General features: G+C 45.2%; 1 long non-coding RNA gene across 5 annotated transcripts in view; it reads left to right on the forward strand.

Moving 5' to 3' along the window:
- Positions 1 to 4,874: 4,874 nt before the first annotated feature.
- Positions 4,875 to 12,330, forward strand: part of LOC134757488 (uncharacterized) — a 439,709-nt gene continuing 432,253 nt past the window's right edge. For 2 of the 5 annotated variants that reach the window (XR_010131493.1, XR_010131495.1), the window contains exon 1: positions 4,884 to 4,985. This is a non-coding gene — a long non-coding RNA (uncharacterized lncRNA). Of the gene's footprint in view, positions 4,986 to 12,330 lie in introns of all 5 variants that reach the window. The other 3 variants (XR_010131494.1, XR_010131492.1, XR_010131491.1) reach the window with 3 other exon arrangements.

Consider the following 12,330-nt stretch of genomic DNA (forward strand, 5'->3'; position numbering starts at 1 on the left):
CATGAATTGAAAATATTCAGAAAAAGAAGTGTCTGCACTGAACATGTATGGACTTTGTTTCTTGCCATTATTCCCTAAACAATGCGGTATAACAACTATTTACATAGCACTTACATTGTATTAGGTATGACAAGAAATATAGAGATGATATAAAGTATACAGGAGGATGTGCATAGGTTATATGCAAATACTATGCCTTTTTATTAATATATCAGGAACTTAAACATCTAAGGATTTTGGTATCTGTAGGGCATCCTGGAGCCAGTCCCCTATGGATACCAAGGGACAACTATACACACATAAGAAACAAATTATGAGTTTTATGAGGGAAAATAATTAAATCCATGAAGGAGACTGTCATAGGGCTAATTTGGGGTGGGTAGAGAGGTCAGGGAAGGGCTCTCTGAAGAAATGCCATATGAGTGGAGACATTTTAGTTGACACCCACTATTATTTATTTCTTTGATAACACAGCGCGGTTTCTTTTGGATAAATCCATTCCATGTGGATTGGATGAGGTTTGCCTATTAGTCTGAGAAGTGGGCATGTGACCCAGACCTGGCCAATCACAATGCTGTAATCCTCTGGCCGCAGCGATGATTCAGGGGTAGGCAAGGGCCTGAGAGAAACGAGAATCCTGTAGGTAGGATGCTGTGTTTCCAAACGGTTTCACTCATAATCACATGAGTCCAGGCCTGGACCCACACAGAGCAAGACAGAACAGCAATGGCATACTTTAAACCCCAACCCAGCCTTACTTGAAGCCTGACTTTTTAGTTACATGAACCAATGAGTTTCTTGCTTTGGGGGCACTAAGCTACATTGGGTTAGGTTTCTGTTACTTGTAGCTGTATAGATCTGAAAAAGAGTAGAAATTAGATGCACAGACTTTGGGAGGGAGTGTTGCACACAGAGGTACCAGCCTGTGTGAGGGGCTGAGGAAAAAAAAGCTGGACATCACCGAGTCAAAGGCCAGTACAGCTGGAGTGAGTGGATGAAGTAGACAGTCACTGGGCTGTGGGCTTGTGCACTACACAACGTTGCTTGAATAAAGGGTGAAGGGAATTGGGCTGAACTATGTTGAATAGCATCCCCCATGCTGCCTCAGAAGGCAAGGAAGGATTTTTTCCCAGAGCCTTCAGAGGCAGCATGGCCCTGCCGACACCTTGATCTTGGACTTCTGGCCTTCAGAACTGTGAGCAAATAGCTGTTGTTTTAAGCCATTGGGTTGGTGGGACTACATTACAGCAGCCCTAGGGAATGACTGTGGTGGGAAATAGCTCAGCTTCTTTGGCCCTGGATGGGACAACTCTGAGGCACTACGAACCTCAGATTGCAACCTTATTTGGAAATAGAGTCTTTGCAGGTGCAATTAGTTAAGACGAGGTCATACTCTCTTAGGGAAGGCCCTAAACCTAATGACTGTTGTCACTACAAGGAGGCCATATGAAGACACAGAGAGACACACGAAGAAGGCCATGCAGCAACCAAGGCAGAGCTGGAGTGACGAACCTGGAACCCAAAGAACACCAAGGATTGCCAGCAGCCACTGGAAGCCAGGAAAAGACAAGGAAAGATTTTTCGTAGAGCCTTTGGAGGCAGCGTGACCCTGCCGAAACCTTGATCTTGGACTTGCAGGCTTCAGAACTGTGAGCAAATGTTTACTGTTTTAAGCCACCGGTGGGACTTCATTACAGCCGCCCTAGGGAATGACTATGATGGGAAATATCCCAGCTTCCCTGGCCCTGGATGGGACAACTCTGACACATGCTTCTCATAGTCCCTTGCCGTTTCCAGCAGGACTGAGCCCCAGCTGTCCACAGGGTAATCTGCTCATTAATGTGCTATATTAGTCCATTTTCACACTGCTGTTAAAGACATACCTGAGACTGGGTAATTATAAAGAAAAGAGGTTTAATTGACTCACAGTTCCACATGGCTGGGGAGGCCTCACAATTATGGCAGAAGGCAAGGAGGAGCAAAGTCACATCTTACATGGTGGTGGGCAAGAGACAGAGCTTGTGCAGGGGAACTCCTCTTTATAAAACTGTCAGAGCTTGTGAGACTTATTCAATATCAAGAGAACAGTATGGGAAAGACCCGCCTCCATGATTCAGTTACTTCCCACTGGGTCCCACCCATGACACGTGGGAATTGTGGGAGCTACAATTCAAGATGAGGCTTGGGTGGGGACACAGTCAAACCATATCATGTGCCTTATGCTTTCCTCTCCTGCACTCTCCCACTCCCTCACTTTGCTTCCTGGAATCATCTTCCAAGTAAACTACTTGTTCCCAGATGCTTGTCTTAGGGTCTGCTTTTGGAGAATCCCAGCTAAGACAGATGTCATGTAAGCTGGTGGAGAGAGGCTTAGGATGTGGCCATCATGGTCTATTTGTTTATTTATTTATTTAGAGATGAAGTCACCCAGGCTGGAGTGCAGTGGTGTGATCTTGGCTCACTGCAACCTCTGCCTCCGGGTTCAAGTGATTCTCCTGCCTCAGCCTCCTGAGTAGCTGGGATTACAGGCATGCGCCACCACACCTGGCTAATTTTTGTATTTTTAGTAGAGACGGGGTTTCACCATGTTGGCCAGGCTGGTCTCGAACTCATGATCTCAGGTGATCCACCTGCCTTGGCCTCCCAAGGTGTTGGGATTACAGGCGTGAACCACCATGCCCAGCCCTCATGGTCTTTTTAGATGGGTTAATGAGTTTGGATTTAATCCTCAGTGTCATGGGAAACCATAGGAAGGATTTGAGCAGGGAGTGATGTCTGATATTCATTTCTCAAGGATCCCATTGGCAGCTGTTTGTAAAATGGCTTGTAGGGCACTAGAGCCGCGACAGGGAGACCCGTTGCAGTGGTCCTCCTTTTTCTAATTCATAATCTGGGGCCAAAGACTCTAGTGGGAATGGGGTAAGATGCACATAGGCTCAGCAAGATGCAATTTTGTCCCCATGAATCTTGGGGACCTCTTGTTATGCTGCAGGCTCTCTTAGTTAAGACTCAACTGCTAAGTAATTCTCATTACCTCTCCTCACTGACAGGCAATGAACAGCTGTCAAGCATGTCTTACAAAACAAGACAATTTTCCCACCATTAATGTAGCTCAGGATTGAGAAGAGCAGAGGAGCACACATCGTGGTAACCGAGCTTCCCGGCAGTCTCGGCCAGCCCCATTTTCCAGTGAGCAATAATTTCTCCTGCTGCGTAGGAGGTAGGAGGTAGAGGTGCGAACAGGGAACTAGGAAGGGGTGACCTTTGGGATCTCCCTCCCACTTGGGTTCCCGTTGCCCTTTCGGAAAGAAACCTTCTAACTGCAACACCTTTGGAATTTGTGTCTAATTTGCATCTGCAATTGGATGGGATATGTGGAGCACACTTTCACCTGAGACTGTAAAATAATTGCAATTAGAAGGAAGATTCTCTGATCCAGAGTCTAAACGTTGAAAGGGCGATGAATGATGATCTAGATATAGACAACTCCAGGCCCACAGTAGGTGCTCAGTAAATCCATCCATCTGTCATCCTTTCTCCATTCCTTTCTTTCTTTCTCCTTTCCTTCCTGCCTTTCCTCCCCACCCACCTTATTTCCAATGCTGGAATCACCTCTTCTATATGCCCATTAAGTGGTGTCCTGTCTCATCTTGAATACTGCCAGTGACAGGGAAGTCACTCCTTTTCATTCCATTCCAGTTCAGCTCTGGCAATGAGAAAATTCACATTTTAGTTTTGTATTTTTATTTATTTATTTGTTTGTTTGTTTGTTTTTGAAACGGAGTTTCAAAACTCTTGTCTCCCAGGCTGGAGTGCAGTGGCGCTATCTTGGCTCACTGCAACCTCTGCTTCCTGGGTTCAAGTGATTCTCCTGCCTCAGCCTCCCAAGTAGCTGGGATTACAGGCACCCGCCACTACACCTGGCCAATTTTTTTAGAGAGACAGGGTTTCACCATGTTGGCCAGGCTGGTCTTGAACTGTTGACCTCAGGTGATCTGCCTGCCTCGGCATCCCGAAGTGCTGGGATTACAGGCGTGAGCCGCCACATCCGGCTGAAAATTCACTTTTTAAATGCCAAGATAAACTTACCTCCTTGTAGCTCCCTCTTACTGGATCTAATTGTGCTCCCCAGTGGCCTCACAAAGTATGTCTTGTCTCTCTTCTACCTAAGTGTCCTCTGGACATTTGAAAAGAGTGCTCAAATTCCTAACAGTCTCTCTCTTTCTCTCTCTCTTTTTTTCCCTTTAAGCTAAAAGAAAAGAGTTTCTCAACCTTTCTGTTTGCTCTCCTACCAACAATTTCCCATAGTCTTTATGTCTTTTGAAATGGTGGCCTTGACTGCAGGTGTGTGATCTCACCAGTAGGAACCAGGCTTGGCATGTCACCTCCTTTCCCTTGAACAATGCACCTCTATTGATGCAACCTGAGGTAACATTAGTCTTTAAAATTTTTTTATTTTTAGTTTTCTGGCAGTTCCACTTTACACTGCCAGCTAGTGTTTAGCTTAACATTGATGAAAAATCCTTAAGTCAGGGGCTGAGGAGCCAAATGCTGTCACAGGCAAGACAGGTAAGGCAAATAAGTGAAACATTCTGGGTGAGGCTTGTTGTGACATAAAGAGTTCATGCCCTTTTCATAGTGGGCAGCAGCTCGCAGCTCTAGCAGATTGTTGCTATGCAGAGTGTAGGCTCAGTGTTAAAAATTAGAAGCTTCCACATAAAAATCCAGACTACAACTTCTTTAAAAAAAAAAAAAAAGAACCCAGAGATCTGGCAACCTTGTGTTCATATTCCAGCATAGCTGGGGATGAGTTGTGGTTGCCAGAAACCCTTGGGCAATCCTGCAGAAGAAGCCAAGAGGGCACAGGGCCACCTTCCATGTGACAGTGCTGATGTAATCCATGAGCAAACAGCGTGGACCAAAACAGTCCCCAGGAGAGGCTGGTGCAGGAAGGCTCAGACACTGTGTTCTCTGACATAATTTATGTAAGTTATAATAGGGGGAGAGGCTCAGTCTGGGTTGTTCTGGAGTCTCAGCATCTTGCACTTTATTATGAGAAATTTTGCAAGCTTATTACTTTGTAGTAATAACTACGTTCTGGCAGAGAATGGAAGGGGAGATGTGATAAATGTATGAAATATATGCTACAGAACTAGGGAGAGAGAAGGGCCAGGATAGAAGGTAAAACAGGAAGAGGGAAGAAGACTAGAGGTGAGGATGGGGTGGGGAGACCTGATTTAGATACAGAGGTTAGGGCATCTGACTTATAGCTAGAGGTCTGATTGGAGGGAGTGAATATGAGTATTTAGGCAGTAGAGCCAGGCGTGGTGGTGCACACCTGCAATTTCAGTGCTTTTAGGAGGCTGAGGATCGCTGGGGGCCAGGAGGTCAAGGCTGCAGTGAGCTGTGAATGCACCACTGCACTCCATCCTGGGTGACAGAGCAATACCTTATCTCTTAAAAGAAAAAAAAAAAAAGGCATGTTTAGGCAGCAGGTGCGAAGGCCCTGAGGTCAGCATGCTCTTGGTGTATTTGCAGGCTGTGAGGAACCTTGACCACAAAGCATGGTGAGGAATGGGGTGGTGCTGGCACATGAGGTGGGAGGAGAGGGCAGGGGCCATGTCCAGTAGGATCTGGGTGCTCGTGGTGAGGAGTGTGATGTGAGGTCCTTGGCAAGGTTGGGCAGCAGCAGAAGATAATCTAACACTCTGTCTTTTGCGTGTAAAATAACATACAGATACACATGGAAGGGAAAGATGGGTCAGGAGCTACCGTGATGTGTCCAGGTGAGAGGTGATGGTGGCCTGGACCAGGTGTGGAGGTAGGGGTGGAGAGACATGGTTGGATTCTTGATACTGACTTGCTGATACGTGGGACCTGGGATATCAAAGAGAGAGAAGGAAGAGTTGAGAATGACTGCAAGACTTTTGGCCCGAATAACTGGATGGAGGAGAAATAACAGATGAGGAAGACTGTGGGAAGAGCAGATTTGGGGGCTATGGGCATTTTGGGGGGCAGCGGGGGACTGAATTGGGGAATTTAGAGACAAGGAAATGTGGTCCTGGGACATCATCACTGACAGTTGGGTATTGCAAAGGGAGAAAGAGTGACTCAGATATGTCCCTGGATGTCGGTTACAGACTTGTATCAGTTTCCTGTTGGTGCTGTAACAAGTCACCACAATCTTAGTGGCTTAAAACAATATAGATTTGTTATCTCACAACCCTGGAGAGTCAGGCATCCAAAATGGGACTCACTGGGCTAAAATTAAGCTGTTGGCAGGGTTGGGCTCCTTCTGAAGGCTCCAGGGAGGGTCTGTGTCCTCAGCTTTTCTGGCTTCTAGACGCTGCCTGAATTCCTTGGCTCTCCTTCCATCTCCAAGGCCAGCAATGCAGGTGGAGTGCTTCTCACTCAGACTTGGACCCTCTTGCCTCCCCTCTCCATTGTAAAGATCTCGTGATCACAGTGGGCCCACCTGGATAGTCCAGGATTCTCTCCCCATCTCAGGATCTTTATCTTAACCACATCTACAAAGTCTCTTTGCCATGTAAGGTAACACATTCAGGGGGTCTGGGGATCAGGAAGTGAACATCTTTGGGGACACTATTCTGTCTACCACACAGATAAACCTGTTTCTTCATGCTGCTCCCTAGGATGAGGTAGGAGTGCAGCCATGCGGTCTCCTGTTCATCTCAGACCTCTGAAGCACCTTAGGGAGGAAGATCTCACTGCAGTAGGCTGATAACCCAGTGTAACAAAAACCTGTTTAATTACAGAATAACACTGTCTTTAGTAGAGAACAAAAGGGACATTATTGAAAAATCCCTGGACTAACCTGTACCTTTTGGAGCTACACATCATGAGGCTTTTTACAAAATGCCTCATAAAATTACCTATGAATTAAATTGAGATCTATCCGGGAGAAGGCTGCAAATTTCCCTCAAACAAGCAGCTATCTCTTTAAGTTGAAACTTGTCTTTCTAGGTTGCCCCAGTCCCCACCACTCCATATTGTCTCAGCCCTGGTTATGCATTTATGTCAGCTGCTTGGCTCTCAGGAGCATTTGTGTTCATGACTCCTCGCTTAAAATTATTCTGCACAGAAGTTGATGATGGAGTTGTATTTAACCTTGAGATGTGACTTAGCTGTGTGATCCCAGCAAATCAGGAATCATCTCTGAGTCTCAGTTTCCTTGCTGGTGAGATGTGAACGCTGCTGTGGTGGGGAGTAAGGGGGAGGGAGGCAGGCTTTATGACAACTATGAGCATTTACTCATTTACTATGAGTCAGACAAGTAAGACTGAATCTCCATGCTATAGTTTGCTACCCACGTTCTTTCATTTTTATTTATATATTTATATATTTATTTGTTTGTTTATATGTTTTTAATTTCAGTAGGTTTTTGGGGGAACAGGTAGTGTCTGGTTACATGAATAAGTTCTTTTTTGATATGGAATCTTACTCTTGTCGCCCAGGCTAGAGTACAATGGCACGATCTTGGCTCACTGCAACCTCCATCTCCCAGGTTCAAGTGATTTTCTTGCCTCAGCCTCCCCAGTAGCTGGGACTACAGGCGGCCACCACCATGCCCGGCTAATTTTTGTATGTTTAGTAAAGATGGAGTTTCACCATGTTGGCCAGGCTGGATCTGCAAGCCTCGGCCTCCCAAAGTGCTGGGATTACAGGCATGAACCACCGTGCCCGTCGAATAAGTTCTTTAGTGGTGATTTCTGAGATTTTGGTGCACGCATCGCTCAAGCAGTGCACACTGTACCCAATGTGTAGTCTTTTATCCCTCAGCACCCCCGACCCTTTCCCCTGAGTTCCCAAAGTCCAATCTATCATTCTTATGCCTTTTTGTCCTTATAGCTTAGCTCCCACATATGAGTGAGAACACACAAAATTTGATTTTCCATTCCTGAGTTTCTTCACTTAGAATAATAGTCTCCAATTCCATCCAGGTTGCTGCAAATACCGTTATTTCCTTTTCTTTTTATGGCCGAGTAGTATTCCATGGTGTGTTTGTGTGTATATATATATATGTATATACATGTGTGTATATATATATGTATATACATGTGTGTGTATATATGTATACATGTGTGTATATATACATGTATATATATGTGTGTGTGTATTTATATATATAAATGTGATATATATATATCACATTTTCTTTATTTACTTGTTGATTGATGGGCATTTGGACTGGTTTTGTATTTTTGCAATTGCAAATTGTGCTGCTATAAACAATCCAAATTGGTAAAGAGGAAGTCAAATTGTCGCTGCTCGCTGATGATATGATTGTGTACCTAGAAAATCCCAAACACTCATCCAAAAAGCTCCTAGAACTGGTCAATGAATCCTGCATTCATTCATTCATTGTTCAACAAATACTCGTTGGGTCCTTTGTAAATGTGTCAGGCACTATGCAGGGTGTTAGACAAACATCAGTGAACAAAAGGGATAAAATCTCTTCCCTCATGGGACTCACACTTTAGTGGGATGTGTGTAGTGCATGATGACATAATTGTAGCACCCATTGTATGCAAATAGGAAAGGAGGCTGGCATGATGTCAGGCCAGTGTCACAGCCCCTCTCAGTCTGTTTCCTTTCCCTTAAATGACTTTGATAGGTCTTTCTCTTAAATGACTTTTTTTTTTTTTTTTTTTGAGACGGCATCTCGCTCTGTCGCCCAGGCTGCCACGCTGGAGTTCAGTGGCAGGATCTCGGCTCACTGCAAGCTCCGCCTCCCAGGTTCACACCATTCTGCCGCCTCAGCCTCCCAAGTAGCTGGGATTACAGGTGCCCGCCACCACACCTGGCTAATTTTGGTTTTGTATTTTTAGTAGAGACGGGGTTTCACTGTGTTAGCCAGGATGGTCTGGATCTCCTGACCTCGTGATCCGCCTGTCTCGGCCTCCCAAAGGGATTAAATGACTCTTATAGGCCTTTCCTCTTACCGACATCGTAAGCATTGAATAAGAGGGTGTTGTGGGTTGAATTGTATCATCTCGAGATGCATCTGCTGATGTTTTAACCCCTGGAAATAGGACCTTATTGGAGATCTTGTCTTCACAGAATTAATGAAGTTAAGTTGAGGCCATTTGGGTGGGCTTTAATCAGTAAGACACGTGCTTTTATAAGAAGTGGAAATTTGGATACAGAGACATGCACAGAGGGAAGTGAAGAGATCCAGGGAGAAGACAGCAATCTACAAGCCAAGGAGAGAGGCCTGGAACAGAGTGGAGTCTCCCCCATAGCCCTCAGAAGGAATCACCCCTGCTGACACCTTGATTTTCAACTTCTGACCTCCACAGCTGGGAGAGAATAAATTTCTGTTGTTTGAGCCACCTTGTTACAAAACTCCAGCAAACCAATACAGAGGGTTTCTATAAAGTGTTGATCTCAGTGTCTGGCAACTATGAAGTATTGCACTGGACAAATGGAGGTTGTAAGACTAACAGAGGTAAATGATTGCCTGGCCCCTAGGCAACCCTTATTCCATGCTACTCCCTCCCTCTCTCTCACTTTAACAAGGTTTGTTATAAAGGAAACTCCCAGTCAAATCCCTGTGGTCACTCCCCCTATCGCCCCCACCTCTTTGCCAGCTTTTCTCAGATAGGTTGCTTCAAGCCAAAAGCACTTCTCCCAGCAGTTCTGACTTGATGAAGTTATCTTGTTTCAAGGCTGAGCAGAGCTTTCCATGACAATAGCTCTCTGGGGGAAACGAAGCCAGCTGTCACATCTGTCACATCGCTGCCTGACACTTTGCTATCACACATTTTCTTCCAGGTCTCCTTGTCCGACAGCTTCTTCACAAGTGGCTCCGTGCAGGGCCTCCATGACCTCGAATGACTGATTGCCACCTAAGCAGGCAGTTGGGCTGCATTATCACAGCTGTTACAAGGAAAGAGAGGGTTGTAATCCCTCTTCCCCAAATGACAGACTGCTTGTTAGACACAGAATGGTCACTGTGGCTTGTAAGATGTGGGTGGGGAAGAATAATCCATTTATAGAAAACCACAGACTGACAACCTCTCCTTCTCCTTGCTGTTCCCTGTCTCCTTAAACCTGTTTTCTCTGCCCACTTATTGGATCATACGGATTCTGAAATGTGTCTGACATCCAATGGCAACTAGCAATGTGCAACCAAAAGTTATTTCTTGGCCTGGCATGGTGGCTCATGCCTGTAATCCCAGCACTTTAGGAGGCTGAGGCAGGCAGATCACCTGAGGTCAGGAGTTTGAGACCAGCCTGGCCAACATGGTGAAACCCTGTCTCTATTAAAAATACAAAAATTAGCTGGGTGTGGTGGTGGGTGTCTGTAATCCCAGCTACTTGGGAGGCTGAGGCAGGAGAATCACTTGAACCCAGGAAGCAGAGGTTGCAGTGAGCTGAGACTGCGCCATTGCATTCCAGACTGGGCAACAAGAGTGAAACTCTGTCTCAAAAAAAAAAAAAAAAAAAAAAAAAGTTATTTCTTGCCTGGCCAGGATACCTCAACCACTGCTTAAAACACCTACTATATACCAGACATATAAAACCATTTATTGATCTATAAACATTTATTGAGTTTGTATGGTAGTGATTCGAATGAGTGAAGGTGTCAATAAGAGGTACCAACTAAAAGCAGCTTGACGAAGTCATTATATGAAGAAGACACTTGCACATGTGTGTTTACAGCAGCATAATTTACAATTGCAAAGATGCGGAACCAACCCAAGTGCCCATGGATTGAGTGGCTAAAGAAAAACGTGGTATATATACACCACGGAATATGACTCAGCCATTAAAAGGAATGAAATCATGTCTTTTGCAGCAACTTGGATGGATCTGGAGGCCATTATTCTAAGTGAAGTAACACAGGAGTAGAAAACCAAAAACTGCACGTTCTCACTAAAAGCGGGAGGTTGAGCTATGAGTACGCAAAGGCATACAGAGTGGTGTAATGGACTTCAGGGACTTTTAAAAGTGTGAGGGTGTGGGGGGGCCAGGGATGGAAAAAACCTACACGTTAGGTACAATGTACACTACTTGTGTGACGAGTGCACTAAAATCTCAGAATTCATCACTATATAATTCATTTATGTAACCAAAAACCACTTGTACCCCAAGAACTATTGAAAATAAATAAACAGATAAAGTGTGCTGTAAAAAAAATTAAAAGCAGCTTAACTAATGACACATTATTTCTCACGTAACAGAACTCGAGAGGAGTTGGATCCAGGGTTGATTCCATGGCGCCTGCGCTCCGCATCAGCCTCTCTTAGCCTTTTTTGCCTTCTCCCTCTTGGAGCCAAAATAGCTGCTGCTGCACCGTCATCACGTCTTTCATGTCAGTGTCCAGAGCAGGAAGGCAGTTCGAGAATGGCTGTTGGGTGGCAATCACAAATGTCTGGGGAATTTGCCATGTGCTAGTCATTTTTCTAGGTTCTGATGTTTTGCTCCTTCTAATCCTGAACAACATACTCTGGGAAGGTGTCATCTTTGAGATGTTAAGTGATTTGTCTAAGGCCATAAGCTAGTAAGTGGCATGATGGGAAGTTAAGTGTAGGTTTACCTGACTCCAAAAAGTCTGTGTTCATTCTACCAAGATCTAGCAGTGTCTAGATCAGGGTTTCTCAATCTGAGCACTATTGACATTTTGTGGTGGACAGTTCCTTGTTGTGGGGGGCTGTCCCTTCCATTGCAGGATGTTCAGCAGCTTCTGTAGAACCTATTAGATGCCACTAGCACCCCCTCAGCTGTGACAATCAAAAATGCCCCCACACATTGCCAAATGTTCAGATGCTGCAAAAATCACTTGCAGTTAAGAGCCATTGCCCTATGGAGTACTCTTTCTGTCAGGGCTCAATATAAAATTGCATAAAGCTGGATGCGGTGACTCACACCTGTAATTCCAGCAATTTGGGAGGCTGAGGTAGGCACACTTGAACTCCTGAGTCCAGGAATTCAAGTTGGGCACCATGGCGAAATCCTGTCTCTACTAAAAATACAAAAAATTAGTCAGGCGTGGTGGTGTGCGCCTGTAATCCCAGCTTCTCAGGAGGCTGAGGTGGGAGAATCGCGTGAGCTCAGGAGGGCAAGACTGCAGTAAGCTGAAATTGTGCCACTGCACTCCAGCCTGATCAACTGGAGTGAGATCCTGTTAAAAAAAAAAAAAAAAAAAAAAAAAAAAGCCTGAATCCTGAGCCTTTAACCTGGTGACCATCATGCTCCCTGCTCTGGCACTCAGTATGGAGTTTTCAAAATACATTCTCTAATTTGGTATGATTGATGGCTGTAGAGGGGGTGAGTGAGAGACAAATGGACCACAAACAGGCTGGC

This window comes from Gorilla gorilla, chromosome 18 (genome assembly GCF_029281585.2).
Source record: "Gorilla gorilla gorilla isolate KB3781 chromosome 18, NHGRI_mGorGor1-v2.1_pri, whole genome shotgun sequence".
Lineage (NCBI taxonomy): Eukaryota > Metazoa > Chordata > Mammalia > Primates > Hominidae > Gorilla > Gorilla gorilla.